Consider the following 16,846-nt stretch of genomic DNA (forward strand, 5'->3'; position numbering starts at 1 on the left):
CTGGACCGGAAACAAACTGGACTGGAAACAAACTGGACTGGAAACAAACTGGACTGGAAACAAACTGGGATGGAAACAAACTGGACTGGAAACAAACTGGGATGGAAACAAACTGGACTGGAAACAAACTGGGATGGAAACAAACTGGGATGGAAACAAACTGGACTGGAAACAAACTGGGATGGAAACAAACTGGACTGGAAACAAACTGGGATGGAAACAAACTGGGATGGAAACAAACTGGACTGGAAACAAACTGGACTGGAAACAAACTGGACTGGAAACAAACTGGGATGGAGACAAACTGGACTGGAAACAAACTGGGATGGAAACAAACTGGACTGGAAACAAACTGGGATGGAAACAAACTGGACTGAAAACAAACTGGGATGGAAACAAACTGGGATGGAAACAAACTGGACTGGAAACAAACTGGGATGGAAACAAACTGGACTGGAAACAAACTGGACTGGAAACAAACTGGGATGGAAACAAACTGGGATGGAAACAAACTGGACTGGAAACAAACTGGGATGGAAACAAACTGGGATGGAAACAAACTGGACTGGAAACAAACTGGGATGGAAACAAACTGGGATGGAAACAAACTGGACTGGAAACAAACTGGGATGGAAACAAACTGGACTGGAAAAAAACTGGGATGGAAACAAACTGGACTGGAAACAAACTGGGATGGAAACAAACTGGACTGGAAACAAACTGGGATGGAAACAAACTGGACTGGAAACAAACTGGGATGGAAACAAACTGGACTGGAAACAAACTGGGATGGAAACAAACTGGGATGGAAACAAACTGGACTGGAAACAAACTGGGATGGAAACAAACTGGACTGGAAACAAACTGGGATGGAAACAAACTGGACTGGAAACAAACTGGGATGGAAACAAACTGGACTGGAAACAAACTGGGATGGAAACAAACTGGGATGGAAACAAACTGGACTGGAAACAAACTGGGATGGAAACAAACTGGACTGGAAACAAACTGGGATGGAAACAAACTGGACTGGAAACAAACTGGGATGGAAACAAACTGGACTGGAAACAAACTGGGATGGAAACAAACTGGACTGGAAACAAACTGGACTGGAAACAAACTGGGATGGAAACAAACTGGACTGGAAACAAACTGGGATGGAAACAAACTGGGATGGAAACAAACTGGACTGGAAACAAACTGGGATGGAAACAAACTGGGATGGAAACAAACTGGACTGGAAACAAACTGGGATGGAAACAAACTGGGATGGAAACAAACTGGATTGGAAACAAACTGGATTGGAAACAAACTGGGATGGAAACAAACTGGGATGGAAACAAACTGGACTGGAAACAAACTGGACTGGAAACAAACTGGACTGGAAACAAACTGGGATGGAAACAAACTGGGATGGAAACAAACTGGACTGGAAACAAACTGGATGGAAACAAACTGGACTGGAAACAAACTGGGATGGAAACAAACTGGGATGGAAACAAACTGGACTGGAAACAAACTGGGATGGAAACAAACTGGACTGGAAACAAACTGGACTGGAAACAAACTGGGATGGAAACAAACTGGGATGGAAACAAACTGGGATGGAAACAAACTGGACTGGAAACAAACTGGGATGGAAACAAACTAGGATGGAAACAAACTGGGATGGAAACAAACTGGATGGAAACAAACTGGACTGGTAACAAACTGGACTGGAAACAAACTGGGATGGAAACAAACTGGACTGGAAACAAACTGGGATGGAAACAAACTGGGATGGAAACAAACTGGACTGGAAACAAACTGGGATGGAAACAAACTGGGATGGAAACAAACTGGGATGGAAACAAACTGGATGGAAACAAACTGGACTGGTAACAAACTGGACTGGAAACAAACTGGACTGGAAACAAACTGGGATGGAAACAAACTGGACTGGAAACAAACTGGGATGGAAACAAACTGGACTGGAAACAAACTGGGATGGAAACAAACTGGACTGGAAACAAACTGGGATGGAAACAAACTGGACTGGAAACAAACTGGGATGGAAACAAACTGGGATGGAAACAAACTGGACTGGAAACAAACTGGGATGGAAACAAACTGGACTGGAAACAAACTGGGATGGAAACAAACTGGACTGGAAACAAACTGGACTGGAAACAAACTGGGATGGAAACAAACTGGACTGGAAACAAACTGGGATGGAAACAAACTGGGATGGAAACAAACTGGACTGGAAACAAACTGGGATGGAAACAAACTGGACTGGAAACAAACTGGGATGGAAACAAACTGGACTGGAAACAAACTGGGATGGAAACAAACTGGACTGGAAACAAACTGGGATGGAAACAAACTGGGATGGAAACAAACTGGATTGGAAACAAACTGGACTGGAAACAAACTGGGATGGAAACAAACTGGGATGGAAACAAACTGGACTGGAAACAAACTGGACTGGAAACAAACTGGGATGGAAACAAACTGGACTGGAAACAAACTGGGATGGAAACAAACTGGACTGGAAACAAACTGGGATGGAAACAAACTGGGATGGAAACAAACTGGACTGGAAACAAACTGGGATGGAAACAAACTGGGATGGAAACAAACTGGACTGGAAACAAACTGGGATGGAAACAAACTGGGATGGAAACAAACTGGATTGGAAACAAACTGGACTGGAAACAAACTGGGATGGAAACAAACTGGGATGGAAACAAACTGGACTGGAAACAAACTGGACTGGAAACAAACTGGGATGGAAACAAACTGGACCGGAAACAAACTGGACTGGAAACAAACTGGACTGGAAACAAACTGGACTGGAAACAAACTGGGATGGAAACAAACTGGACTGGAAACAAACTGGGATGGAAACAAACTGGACTGGAAACAAACTGGGATGGAAACAAACTGGGATGGAAACAAACTGGACTGGAAACAAACTGGGATGGAAACAAACTGGACTGGAAACAAACTGGGATGGAAACAAACTGGGATGGAAACAAACTGGACTGGAAACAAACTGGACTGGAAACAAACTGGACTGGAAACAAACTGGGATGGAGACAAACTGGACTGGAAACAAACTGGGATGGAAACAAACTGGACTGGAAACAAACTGGGATGGAAACAAACTGGACTGAAAACAAACTGGGATGGAAACAAACTGGGATGGAAACAAACTGGACTGGAAACAAACTGGGATGGAAACAAACTGGACTGGAAACAAACTGGACTGGAAACAAACTGGGATGGAAACAAACTGGGATGGAAACAAACTGGACTGGAAACAAACTGGGATGGAAACAAACTGGGATGGAAACAAACTGGACTGGAAACAAACTGGGATGGAAACAAACTGGGATGGAAACAAACTGGACTGGAAACAAACTGGGATGGAAACAAACTGGACTGGAAAAAAACTGGGATGGAAACAAACTGGACTGGAAACAAACTGGGATGGAAACAAACTGGACTGGAAACAAACTGGGATGGAAACAAACTGGACTGGAAACAAACTGGGATGGAAACAAACTGGACTGGAAACAAACTGGGATGGAAACAAACTGGGATGGAAACAAACTGGACTGGAAACAAACTGGGATGGAAACAAACTGGACTGGAAACAAACTGGGATGGAAACAAACTGGACTGGAAACAAACTGGGATGGAAACAAACTGGACTGGAAACAAACTGGGATGGAAACAAACTGGGATGGAAACAAACTGGACTGGAAACAAACTGGGATGGAAACAAACTGGACTGGAAACAAACTGGGATGGAAACAAACTGGACTGGAAACAAACTGGGATGGAAACAAACTGGACTGGAAACAAACTGGGATGGAAACAAACTGGACTGGAAACAAACTGGACTGGAAACAAACTGGGATGGAAACAAACTGGACTGGAAACAAACTGGGATGGAAACAAACTGGGATGGAAACAAACTGGACTGGAAACAAACTGGGATGGAAACAAACTGGGATGGAAACAAACTGGACTGGAAACAAACTGGGATGGAAACAAACTGGGATGGAAACAAACTGGATTGGAAACAAACTGGATTGGAAACAAACTGGGATGGAAACAAACTGGGATGGAAACAAACTGGACTGGAAACAAACTGGACTGGAAACAAACTGGACTGGAAACAAACTGGGATGGAAACAAACTGGGATGGAAACAAACTGGACTGGAAACAAACTGGATGGAAACAAACTGGACTGGAAACAAACTGGGATGGAAACAAACTGGGATGGAAACAAACTGGACTGGAAACAAACTGGGATGGAAACAAACTGGACTGGAAACAAACTGGACTGGAAACAAACTGGGATGGAAACAAACTGGGATGGAAACAAACTGGGATGGAAACAAACTGGACTGGAAACAAACTGGGATGGAAACAAACTAGGATGGAAACAAACTGGGATGGAAACAAACTGGATGGAAACAAACTGGACTGGTAACAAACTGGACTGGAAACAAACTGGGATGGAAACAAACTGGACTGGAAACAAACTGGGATGGAAACAAACTGGGATGGAAACAAACTGGACTGGAAACAAACTGGGATGGAAACAAACTGGGATGGAAACAAACTGGGATGGAAACAAACTGGATGGAAACAAACTGGACTGGTAACAAACTGGACTGGAAACAAACTGGGATGGAAACAAACTGGACTGGAAACAAACTGGGATGGAAACAAACTGGAATGGAAACAAACTGGACTGGAAACAAACTGGAATGGAAAGAAACTGGGATGGAAACAAACTGGGATGGAAACAAACTGGATGGAAACAAACTGGACTGGAAACAAACTGGGATGGAAACAAACTGGGATGGAAACAAACTGGACTGGAAACAAACTGGGATGGAAACAAACTGGACTGGAAACAAACTGGGATGGAAAGGGATGGAAACAAACTGCACTGGAAACAAACTGGGATGGAAACAAACTGGACTGGAAACAAACTGGGATGGAAACAAACTGGACTGGAAACAAACTGGGATGGAAACAAACTGGGATGGAAACAAACTGGACTGGAAACAAACTGGGATGGAAACAAACTGGGATGGAAACAAACTGGACCGGAAACAAACTGGACTGGAAACAAACTGGACTGGAAACAAACTGGGATGGAAACAAACTGGGATGGAAACAAACTGGACTGGAAACAAACTGGGATGGAAACAAACTGGGATGGAAACAAACTGGACTGGAAACAAACTGGGATGGAAACAAACTGGGATGGAAACAAACTGGGATGGAAACAAACTGGATGGAAACAAACTGGACTGGTAACAAACTGGACTGGAAACAAACTGGGATGGAAACAAACTGGACTGGAAACAAACTGGGATGGAAACAAACTGGAATGGAAACAAACTGGACTGGAAACAAACTGGAATGGAAAGAAACTGGGATGGAAACAAACTGGGATGGAAACAAACTGGATGGAAACAAACTGGACTGGAAACAAACTGGGATGGAAACAAACTGGGATGGAAACAAACTGGACTGGAAACAAACTGGGATGGAAACAAACTGGGATGGAAACAAACTGGGATGGAAACAAACTGGACTGGAAACAAACTGGGATGGAAACAAACTGGGATGGAAACAAACTGGGATGGAAACAAACTGGACTGGAAACTAACTGGACTGGAAACAAACTGGGATGGAAACAAACTGGACTGGAAACAAACTGGGATGGAAACAAACTGGGATGGAAACAAACTGGGATGGAAACAAACTGGACTGGAAACAAACTGGACTGGAAACAAACTGGGATGGAAACAAACTGGGATGGAAACAAACTGGACCGGAAACAAACTGGACTGGAAACAAACTGGGATGGAAACAAACTGGACTGGAAACAAACTGGGATGGAAACAAACTGGACTGGAAACAAACTGGACTGGAAACAAACTGGGATGGAAACAAACTGGACTGGAAACAAACTGGGATGGAAACAAACTGGGATGGAAACAAACTGGACTGGAAACAAACTGGACTGGAAACAAACTGGACTGGAAACAAACTGGGATGGAAACAAACTGGACTGGAAACAAACTGGAATGGAAACAAACTGGACTGGAAACAAACTGGGATGGAAACAAACTGGGATGGAAACAAACTGGACTGGAAACAAACTGGGATGGAAACAAACTGGACTGGAAACAAACTGGGATGGAAACAAACTGGGATGGAAACAAACTGGACTGGAAACAAACTGGGATGGAAACAAACTGGGATGGAAACAAACTGGACTGGAAACAAACTGGGATGGAAACAAACTGGGATGGAAACAAACTGGGATGGAAACAAACTGGACTGGAAACAAACTGGGATGGAAACAAACTGGACTGAAAACAAACTGGGATGGAAACAAACTGGGATGGAAACAAACTGGACTGGAAACAAACTGGGATGGAAACAAACTGGACTGGAAACAAACTGGACTGGAAACAAACTGGGATGGAAACAAACTGGGATGGAAACAAACTGGACTGGAAACAAACTGGGATGGAAACAAACTGGGATGGAAACAAACTGGACTGGAAACAAACTGGGATGGAAACAAACTGGGATGGAAACAAGCTGGACTGGAAAAAAACTGGGATGGAAACAAACTGGACTGGAAACAAACTGGGATGGAAACAAACTGGACTGGAAACAAACTGGGATGGAAACAAACTGGACTGGAAACAAACTGGGATGGAAACAAACTGGGATGGAAACAAACTGGGATGGAAACAAACTGGACTGGAAACAAACTGGGATGGAAACAAACTGGACTGGAAACAAACTGGGATGGAAACAAACTGGACTGGAAACAAACTGGGATGGAAACAAACTGGGATGGAAACAAACTGGACTGGAAACAAACTGGGATGGAAACAAACTGGGATGGAAACAAACTGGACTGGAAACAAACTGGGATGGAAACAAACTGGACTGGAAACAAACTGGGATGGAAACAAACTGGACTGAAAACAAACTGGGATGGAAACAAACTGGGATGGAAACAAACTGGACTGGAAACAAACTGGGATGGAAACAAACTGGACTGGAAACAAACTGGACTGGAAACAAACTGGGATGGAAACAAACTGGGATGGAAACAAACTGGACTGGAAACAAACTGGGATGGAAACAAACTGGGATGGAAACAAACTGGACTGGAAACAAACTGGGATGGAAACAAACTGGGATGGAAACAAACTGGACTGGAAACAAACTGGGATGGAAACAAACTGGACTGGAAAAAAACTGGGATGGAAACAAACTGGACTGGAAACAAACTGGGATGGAAACAAACTGGACTGGAAACAAACTGGGATGGAAACAAACTGGACTGGAAACAAACTGGGATGGAAACAAACTGGACTGGAAACAAACTGGGATGGAAACAAACTGGGATGGAAACAAACTGGGATGGAAACAAACTGGACTGGAAACAAACTGGGATGGAAACAAACTGGACTGGAAACAAACTGGGATGGAAACAAACTGGACTGGAAACAAACTGGGATGGAAACAAACTGGACTGGAAACAAACTGGGATGGAAACAAACTGGGATGGAAACAAACTGGACTGGAAACAAACTGGGATGGAAACAAACTGGACTGGAAACAAACTGGGATGGAAACAAACTGGACTGGAAACAAACTGGGATGGAAACAAACTGGACTGGAAACAAACTGGGATGGAAACAAACTGGACTGGAAACAAACTGGGATGGAAACAAACTGGGATGGAAACAAACTGGACTGGAAACAAACTGGGATGGAAACAAACTGGACTGGAAACAAACTGGGATGGAAACAAACTGGGATGGAAACAAACTGGACTGGAAACAAACTGGGATGGAAACAAACTGGGATGGAAACAAACTGGACTGGAAACAAACTGGGATGGAAACAAACTGGGATGGAAACAAACTGGATTGGAAACAAACTGGACTGGAAACAAACTGGGATGGAAACAAACTGGGATGGAAACAAACTGGACTGGAAACAAACTGGACTGGAAACAAACTGGACTGGAAACAAACTGGGATGGAAACAAACTGGGATGGAAACAAACTGGACTGGAAACAAACTGGGATGGAAACAAACTGGACTGGAAACAAACTGGGATGGAAACAAACTGGACTGGAAACAAACTGGGATGGAAACAAACTGGACTGGAAACAAACTGGGATGGAAATAAACTGGACTGGAAACAAACTGGGATGGAAACAAACTGGACTGGAAACAAACTGGGATGGAAACAAACTGGACTGGAAACAAACTGGGATGGAAACAAACTGGGATGGAAACAAACTGGGATGGAAACAAACTGGACTGGAAACAAACTGGGATGGAAATAAACTGGATGGAAACAAACTGGGATGGAAACAAACTGGACTGGAAACAAACTGGGATGGAAACAAACTGGACTGGAAACAAACTGGGATGGAAATAAACTGGACTGGAAACAAACTGGGATGGAAACAAACTGGGATGGAAACAAACTGGATGGAAACAAACTGGGATGGAAACAAACTGGACTGGAAACAAACTGGGATGGAAACAAACTGGACTGGAAACAAACTGGGATGGAAACAAACTGGACTGGAAACAAACTGGGATGGAAACAAACTGGACTGGAAACAAACTGGGATGGAAACAAACTGGGATGGAAACAAACTGGGAGGAAACAAACTGGACTGGAAACAAACTGGGATGGAAACAAACTGGGATGGAAACAAACTGGACTGGAAACAAACTGGACTGGAAACAAACTGGGATGGAAACAAACTGGACTGGAAACAAACTGGGATGGAAACAAACTGGACTGGAAACAAACTGGACTGGAAACAAACTGGACAGGAAACAAACTGGGATGGAAACAAACTGGACTGGAAACAAACTGGGATGGAAACAAACTGGACTGGAAACAAACTGGGATGGAAACAAACTGGACTGGAAACAAACTGGGATGGAAACAAACTGGGATGGAAACAAACTGGACTGGAAACAAACTGGGATGGAAACAAACTGGGATGGAAACAAACTGGACTGGAAACAAACTGGGATGGAAACAAACTGGACTGGAAACAAACTGGGATGGAAACAAACTGGACTGGAAACAAACTGGGATGGAAACAAACTGGACTGGAAACAAACTGGACTGGAAACAAACTGGGATGGAAACAAACTGGACTGGAAACAAACTGGGATGGAAACAAACTGGACTGGAAACAAACTGGGATGGAAACAAACTGGACTGGAAACAAACTGGGATGGAAACAAACTGGACTGGAAACAAACTGGACTGGAAACAAACTGGACTGGAAACAAACTGGGATGGAAACAAACTGGGATGGAAACAAACTGGGATGGAAACAAACTGGACTGGAAACAAACTGGACTGGAAACAAACTGGACTGGAAACAAACTGGGATGGAAACAAACTGGGATGGAAACAAACTGGATTGGAAACAAACTGGACTGGAAACAAACTGGACTGGAAACAAACTGGGATGGAAACAAACTGGACTGGAAACAAACTGGGATGGAAACAAACTGGACTGGAAACAAACTGGGATGGAAACAAACTGGACTGGAAACAAACTGGGATGGAAACAAACTGGACTGGAAACAAACTGGGATGGAAACAAACTGGACTGGAAACAAACTGGACTGGAAACAAACTGGGATGGAAACAAACTGGGATGGAAACAAACTGGACTGGAAACAAACTGGACTGGAAACAAACTGGACTGGAAACAAACTGGGATGGAAACAAACTGGGATGGAAACAAACTGGATTGGAAACAAACTGGACTGGAAACAAACTGGACTGGAAACAAACTGGGATGGAAACAAACTGGACTGGAAACAAACTGGACTGGAAACAAACTGGGATTGAAACAAACTGGACTGGAAACAAACTGGGATGGAAACAAACTGGACTGGAAACAAACTGGGATGGAAACAAACTGGACTGGAAACAAACTGGGATGGAAACAAACTGGACTGGAAACAAACTGGACTGGAAACAAACTGGGATGGAAACAAACTGGACTGGAAACAAACTGGGATGGAAACAAACTGGACTGGAAACAAACTGGGATGGAAACAAACTGGACTGGAAACAAACTGGGATGGAAACAAACTGGACTGGAAACAAACTGGACTGGAAACAAACTGGGATGGAAACAAACTGGGATGGAAACAAACTGGGATGGAAACAAACTGGACTGGAAACAAACTGGGATGGAAACAAACTGGATTGGAAACAAACTGGACTGGAAACAAACTGGACTGGAAACAAACTGGGATGGAAACAAACTGGACTGGAAACAAACTGGACTGGAAACAAACTGGACTGGAAACAAACTGGACTGGAAACAAACTGGGATGGAAACAAACTGGACTGGAAACAAACTGGGATGGAAACAAACTGGACTGGAAACAAACTGGGATGGAAACAAACTGGACTGGAAACAAACTGGGATGGAAACAAACTGGACTGGAAACAAACTGGGATGGAAACAAACTGGACTGGAAACAAACTGGGATGGAAATAAACTGGACTGGAAACAAACTGGGATGGAAACAAACTGGGATGGAAACAAACTGGATGGAAACAAACTGGGATGGAAACAAACTGGACTGGAAACAAACTGGGATGGAAACAAACTGGACTGGAAACAAACTGGGATGGAAACAAACTGGACTGGAAACAAACTGGGATTGAAACAAACTGGACTGGAAACAAACTGGGATGGAACCAAACTGGGATGGAAACAAACTGGGATGGAAACAAACTGGGATGGAAACAAACTGGACTGGAAACAAACTGGGATGGAAACAAACTGGGATGGAAACAAACTGGACTGGAAACAAACTGGGATGGAAACAAACTGGACTGGAAACAAACTGGGATGGAAACAAACTGGACTGGAAACAAACTGGACAGGAAACAAACTGGACTGGAAACAAACTGGACTGGAAACAAACTGGGATGGAAACAAACTGGACTGGAAACAAACTGGGATGGAAACAAACTGGACTGGAAACAAACTGGGATGGAAACAAACTGGGATGGAAACAAACTGGACTGGAAACAAACTGGGATGGAAACAAACTGGGATGGAAACAAACTGGACTGGAAACAAACTGGGATGGAAACAAACTGGGATGGTAACAAACTGGGATGGAAACAAACTGGACTGAAAACAAACTGGACTGGAAACAAACTGGACTGGAAACAAACTGGACTAGAAACAAACTGGGATGGAAACAAACTGGGATGGAAACAAACTGGACTGGAAACAAACTGGACTGGAAACAAACTGGACAGGAAACAAACTGGGATGGAAACAAACTGGACTGGAAACAAACTGGGATGGAAACAAACTGGACTGGAAACAAACTGGACTGGAAACAAACTGGGATGGAAACAAACTGGGATGGAAACAAACTGGGATGGAAACAAACTGGGATGGAAACAAACTGGACTGGAAACAATCTGGACTGGAAACAAACTGGGATGGAAACAAACTGGAGTGGAAACAAACTGGACTGGAAACAAACTGTGATGGAAACAAACTGGACTGGAAACAAACTGGACTGGAAACAAACTGTGATGGAAACAAACTGGACTGGAAACAAACTGGGATGGAAACAAACTGGACTGGAAACAAACTGGGATGGAAACAAACTGGGATGGAAACAAACTGGGATGGAAACAAACTGGACTGGAAACAAACTGGGATGGAAACAAACTGGACTGGAAACAAACTGGGATGGAAACAAACTGGACTGGAAACAAACTGGGATGGAAACAAACTGGACTGGAAACAAACTGGACTGGAAACAAACTGGGATGGAAACAAACTGGACTGGAAACAAACTGGGATGGAAACAAACTGGGATGGAAACAAACTGGACTGGAAACAAACTGGGATGGAAACAAACTGGGATGGAAACAAACTGGACTGGAAACAAACTGGGATGGAAAAAAACTGGGATGGAAACAAACTGGATTGGAAACAAACTGGACTGGAAACAAACTGGGATGGAAACAAACTGGGATGGAAACAAACTGGACTGGAAACAAACTGGACTGGAAACAAACTGGGATGGAAACAAACTGGGATGGAAACAAACTGGACTGGAAACAAACTGGGAAGGAAACAAACTGGACTGGAAACAAACTGGGATGGAAACAAACTGGACTGGAAACAAACTGGGATGGAAACAAACTGGGATGGAAACAAACTGGACTGGAAACAAACTGGGATGGAAACAAACTGGACTGGAAACAAACTGGACTGGAAACAAACTGGGATGGAAACAAACTGGACTGGAAACAAACTGGGATGGAAACAAACTGGACTGGAAACAAACTGGGATGGAAACAAACTGGACTGGAAACAAACTGGGATGGAAACAAACTGGACTGGAAACAAACTGGACTGGAAACAAACTGGGATGGAAACAAACTGGGATGGAAACAAACTGGACTGGAAACAAACTGGACTGGAAACAAACTGGACTGGAAACAAACTGGGATGGAAACAAACTGGGATGGAAACAAACTGGGATGGAAACAAACTGAATTGGAAACAAACTGGACTGGAAACAAACTGGACTGGAAACAAACTGGGATGGAAACAAACTGGACTGGAAACAAACTGGACTGGAAACAAACTGGGATGGAAACAAACTGGACTGGAAACAAACTGGGATGGAAACAAACTGGACTGGAAACAAACTGGGATGGAAACAAACTGGACTGGAAACAAACTGGGATGGAAACAAACTGGACTGGAAACAAACTGGACTGGAAACAAACTGGGATGGAAACAAACTGGACTGGAAACAAACTGGGATGGAAACAAACTGGACTGGAAACAAACTGGGATGGAAACAAACTGGACTGGAAACAAACTGGGATTGAAACAAACTGGACTGGAAACAAACTGGGATGGAACCAAACTGGGATGGAAACAAACTGGGATGGAAACAAACTGGACTGGAAACAAACTGGGATGGAAACAAACTGGGATGGAAACAAACTGGACTGGAAACAAACTGGGATGGAAACAAACTGGACTGGAAACAAACTGGGATGGAAACAAACTGGACTGGAAACAAACTGGGATGGAAACAAACTGGACTGGAAACAAACTGGGATGGAAACAAACTGGGATGGAAACAAACTGGACTGGAAACAAACTGGGATGGAAACAAACTGGGATGGAAACAAACTGGACTGGAAACAAACTGGGATGGAAACAAACTGGGATGGTAACAAACTGGGATGGAAACAAACTGGACTGAAAACAAACTGGACTGGAAACAAACTGGACTGGAAACAAACTGGACTAGAAACAAACTGGGATGGAAACAAACTGGGATGGAAACAAACTGGACTGGAAACAAACTGGACTGGAAACAAACTGGACAGGAAACAAACTGGGATGGAAACAAACTGGACTGGAAACAAACTGGGATGGAAACAAACTGGACTGGAAACAAACTGGACTGGAAACAAACTGGGATGGAAACAAACTGGGATGGAAACAAACTGGGATGGAAACAAACTGGACTGGAAACAATCTGGACTGGAAACAAACTGGGATGGAAACAAACTGGACTGGAAACAAACTGGACTGGAAACAAACTGTGATGGAAACAAACTGGACTGGAAACAAACTGGACTGGAAACAAACTGTGATGGAAACAAACTGGACTGGAAACAAACTGGGATGGAAACAAACTGGACTGGAAACAAACTGGGATGGAAACAAACTGGGATGGAAACAAACTGGGATGGAAACAAACTGGACTGGAAACAAACTGGGATGGAAACAAACTGGACTGGAAACAAACTGGGATGGAAACAAACTGGACTGGAAACAAACTGGGATGGAAACAAACTGGACTGGAAACAAACTGGACTGGAAACAAACTGGGATGGAAACAAACTGGACTGGAAACAAACTGGGATGGAAACAAACTGGGATGGAAACAAACTGGACTGGAAACAAACTGGGATGGAAACAAACTGGGATGGAAACAAACTGGACTGGAAACAAACTGGGATGGAAAAAAACTGGGATGGAAACAAACTGGATTGGAAACAAACTGGACTGGAAACAAACTGGGATGGAAACAAACTGGGATGGAAACAAACTGGACTGGAAACAAACTGGGATGGAAACAAACTGGGATGGAAACAAACTGGACTGGAAACAAACTGGGATGGAAACAAACTGGGATGGAAACAAACTGGACTGGAAACAAACTGGGATGGAAACAAACTGGGATGGTAACAAACTGGGATGGAAAAAAACTGGACTGAAAACAAACTGGACTGGAAACAAACTGGACTGGAAACAAACTGGGATGGAAACAAACTGGGATGGAAACAAACTGGACTGGAAACAAACTGGACTGGAAACAAACTGGACAGGAAACAAACTGGGATGGAAACAAACTGGACTGGAAACAAACTGGGATGGAAACAAACTGGACTGGAAACAAACTGGACTGGAAACAAACTGGGATGGAAACAAACTGGGATGGAAACAAACTGGGATGGAAACAAACTGGGATGGAAACAAACTGGACTGGAAACAAACTGGACTGGAAACAAACTGGGATGGAAACAAACTGGACTGGAAACAAACTGGACTGGAAACAAACTGTGATGGAAACAAACTGGACTGGAAACAAACTGGACTGGAAACAAACTGTGATGGAAACAAACTGGACTGGAAACAAACTGGGATGGAAACAAACTGGACTGGAAACAAACTGGGAGGGAAACAAACTGGGATGGAAACAAACTGGGATGGAAACAAACTGGACTGGAAACAAACTGGGATGGAAACAAACTGGACTGGAAACAAACTGGGATGGAAACAAACTGGACTGGAAACAAACTGTGATGGAAACAAACTGGACTGGAAACAAACTGGACTGGAAACAAACTGTGATGGAAACAAACTGGACTGGAAACAAACTGGGATGGAAACAAACTGGACTGGAAACAAACTGGGATGGAAACAAACTGGGATGGAAACAAACTGGGATGGAAACAAACTGGACTGGAAACAAACTGGGATGGAAACAAACTGGACTGGAAACAAACTGGGATGGAAACAAACTGGACTGGAAACAAACTGGGATGGAAACAAACTGGACTGGAAACAAACTGGACTGGAAACAAACTGGGATGGAAACAAACTGGACTGGAAACAAACTGGGATGGAAACAAACTGGGATGGAAACAAACTGGACTGGAAACAAACTGGGATGGAAACAAACTGGGATGGAAACAAACTGGACTGGAAACAAACTGGGATGGAAAAAAACTGGGATGGAAACAAACTGGATTGGAAACAAACTGGACTGGAAACAAACTGGGATGGAAACAAACTGGGATGGAAACAAACTGGACTGGAAACAAACTGGACTGGAAACAAACTGGGATGGAAACAAACTGGGATGGAAACAAACTGGACTGGAAACAAACTGGGATGGAAACAAACTGGACTGGAAACAAACTGGGATGGAAACAAACTGGACTGGAAACAAACTGGGATGGAAACAAACTGGACTGGAAACAAACTGGGATGGAAATAAACTGGACTGGAAACAAACTGGGATGGAAACAAACTGGGATGGAAACAAACTGGATGGAAACAAACTGGGATGGAAACAAACTGGACTGGAAACAAACTGGGATGGAAACAAACTGGACTGGAAACAAACTGGGATGGAAACAAACTGGGATGGAAACAAACTGGGATGGAAACAAACTGGACTGGAAACAAACTGGACTGGAAACAAACTGGACTGGAAACAAACTGGGATGGAAACAAACTGGGCCGGAAACAAACTGGGATGGAAACAAACTGGACTGGAAACAAACTGGGATGGAAACAAACTGGACAGGAAACAAACTGGGATGGAAACAAACTGGACTGGAAACAAACTGGGATGGAAACAAACTGGACTGGAAACAAACTGGGATGGAAATAAACTGGACTGGAAACAAACTGGGATGGAAACAAACTGGGATGGAAACAAACTGGATGGAAACAAACTGGGATGGAAACAAACTGGACTGGAAACAAACTGGGATGGAAACAAACTGGACTGGAAACAAACTGGGATGGAAACAAACTGGACTGGAAACAAACTGGGATGGAAACAAACTGGACTGGAAACAAACTGGGATGGAAACAAACTGGGATGGAAACAAACTGGGATGGAAACAAACTGGACTGGAAACAAACTGGGATGGAAACAAACTGGGATGGAAACAAACTGGACTGGAAACAAACTGGACTGGAAACAAACTGGGATGGAAACAAACTGGACTGGAAACAAACTGGGATGGAAACAAACTGGACTGGAAACAAACTGGACTGGAAACAAACTGGACTGGAAACAAACTGGGATGGAAACAAACTGGACTGGAAACAAACTGGGATGGAAACAAACTGGACTGGAAACAAACTGGGATGGAAACAAACTGGACTGGAAACAAACTGGACTGGAAACAAACTGGGATGGAAACAAACTGGACTGGAAACAAACTGGGATGGAAACAAACTGGACTGGAAACAAACTGGGATGGAAACAAACTGGACTGGAAACAAACTGGGATGGAAACAAACTGGACTGGAAACAAACTGGACTGGAAACAAACTGGGATGGAAACAAACTGGGATGGAAACAAACTGGGATGGAAACAAACTGGACTGGAAACAAACTGGACTGGAAACAAACTGGACTGGAAACAAACTG

This window comes from Telmatherina bonti (genome assembly GCF_933228915.1).
Source record: "Telmatherina bonti genome assembly, chromosome: 20".
NCBI classification, from domain to species: Eukaryota; Metazoa; Chordata; class Actinopteri; order Atheriniformes; family Telmatherinidae; genus Telmatherina; species Telmatherina bonti.